General features: G+C 43.0%; 1 non-coding gene across 1 annotated transcript; it reads right to left on the reverse strand.

Annotated features, from left to right (window-relative positions):
• Window positions 1-661: 661 nt before the first annotated feature.
• LOC112912611 (U6 spliceosomal RNA) lies at window positions 662-768 on the reverse strand. The gene has a single exon (XR_003233541.1). It is a non-coding gene; the product is annotated as a U6 spliceosomal RNA (small nuclear RNA).
• Window positions 769-2,367: the final 1,599 nt, after the last annotated feature.

Here is a 2,367-nt window from a genome sequence, read left to right on the forward strand (position 1 = left end):
CCACAAATTTTTTGTTAATTAGGAAGATTTCATGGCCCACATTGGTGGGAATGTGTGTGTGCGCGTAGGTGTGCGCGCCCGTGTGTGTGTGTGTGTGTGTGTGTGTGTGTGTGTGTGTGTCTTGAGATTAAGGGAAGAAATGTAAGTAGACTGAGTGGTCACCTTCAGCGCTCAGACCTGAGCATACAAAGCATGGAAGGCTACTGTGATTCACCCGACGAAATGGAATGATATAACTTGAAGAGTTTGGTAACCTAATGACCAAGCTCTGGTGTCTCTTCTGGCCATTCTAAATCGCTGAGCTGTGGAAACTCAACAGTGAGGAGGAGGAGGAGGAGGAGGAGGAGAACTCAGAGACAGGATCTATGTCTGAGCGCTGCGGCCTGAGCTCTTTAGCAAAGAGTGATTAGATTTTTCTGCTGTCCGGCCCCAGAGAGGCATGTGACCAGACCCTGACAGTGAGGAGGAGGAACAGTAGCATTCACCAGAGGTAGCTTGAAAGAGCTGCAATGAATAGTCTAAACACTTTGCCTTCTTGGCATAAGTGACTTATTTCTGCCTTGGGTGAAATCACATAGTGTGAGCATACAAGATTCTTATATCTTGTTTTCATGATCTTACATGTTATGTGGTTTCTATAATTCATTACATGTAGTATTAAATGATTATGTACTGCTTCAGGAATTTTCATGTCCTTCTTACACATGGGCCATGCTAATATCCTCTGTATCATTCTAATTTTAGTGTATGAGCTCCCAAAATGATCCCTGCCCATCATATGTTCACTAAGTGCCACCCACCCACTTTTATCTCAAATGCAGTGAATGAACATATCACAGTTAAACCATCTATCCTAAGTCTTCATTTCAATATACATCTTACCCAAGTTGATTTTCAGATTTAATGTTTTTATTAAAGTTGCTTAATGCAAAAGAGTTTTGGGTAGTGAGACTCTCAGCTGGTACAAAGAGAAGTGTGACAGGACCCACACAACTTGCTATACCAGGAAAGTCCTGTTTCCTGTTCTGGGACCAAAGCAGGATGTACCAGACAATCCCCCCTCATCTTGGCAGTCTCACCTCACACTGTTGAGCCCTGAAATTGTAGAAGAAGAAGACATTTTTCATCTAGTGGGAGAACTCAAACATGGTGCCTCCAGGCTTCTCAAATTTGTCTTAGCTTCCACGTGGCTTGGTCAGGATGGTCCCTGTGGGAATGTGTCACCTGTATGACTTCAAATCAAGAGAGATGGGCAGTATCTTGTGGGTACCTTGAGAAGGACATGTGTAAAGTAGAAGTGTTTTGTGCCACCTCGCCTATTCTGAAACCCCTGATCCCATGCTTTTTCCTTCAGGATCTAGTATTGCCCAGACGGGAACTGAAGCCCAAGCAGCAAAGTTAGTGCCAGAGAAGGGGGCTGTCATCCTGGAATGCACATATAATACCAGTGGACTCAGTTAAAGTCTACTGTGGTACAAGCAGCTCAGTAGTGAGGTGGTGATGTTCCTTATTCATCAAGAATCTTACAGCCAGCAAAATGCCACAGAATGTCGCTACTCACTGAATTTTTAGAAGACAAGAAAATCCATCCAACCCGTCGTCTACACTTCAGAGCTCGTGGACTCCGCAATGTATTCCTGTGCACTGAGGGAGCCCACAGTGAGTGGCACCTTGGAGGGAGGTGTACCCAAGCCCCACAGCTCTTGGTGATGCCTGATCCTGCTGTAGGGCCCAAGGCAGGGATTTGCCATTCCAGACAGGATGAGGCTAAGGCTGTGGCAGCACAGGTGCAGGGCTAGAGGGAAATTCTCACTCTCAGAAAACACCTCTCCAGTTAAGAGTTATGCTGCATCCAAAAGATCCTTATCCTTGTAAATTTGTGTTGAAATTGTTATCAAAGACTAGAATAACCACAGTAAACCTGTGCAAAATTGCCATTTTGCAATTAGATTGAGCTAGAGGATTTGGCTAAGGAAATTTAGAAATCTTGACTCAAAAATCAGTAATAATGTGTGTGAATTGTTGGATTTTCAGATAAATTTGTTCACTACAATTCGTTGAGGATATCTTTGATACAGGCATCGTTAGAATAAGAAAGGCCATGAATTATCTCTGTGGTTTCCTTTTTTTGTTTTATATCATGCTGTTTCGTACCATTTAGTGATTTAGTTTAATTAGATTTATTTATTGCGAGTACTAAATCGTACTCTCATTTAGTTTCAAGAGACCTGCTCTGTGATGTAATTTGTACTAGTGTCCATTCCATCTTATTAGCACATCTCTCTAGCCTAGATGTGCTCAGTTGGCATATAGGAGGTTTAACTGCTTCTCGCCAGTCTTATCCACAAAAGATCAGAATGAGGAGCT

This window comes from Vulpes vulpes, chromosome 6 (assembly GCF_048418805.1).
Source record: "Vulpes vulpes isolate BD-2025 chromosome 6, VulVul3, whole genome shotgun sequence".
Classification (NCBI taxonomy): domain Eukaryota; kingdom Metazoa; phylum Chordata; class Mammalia; order Carnivora; family Canidae; genus Vulpes; species Vulpes vulpes.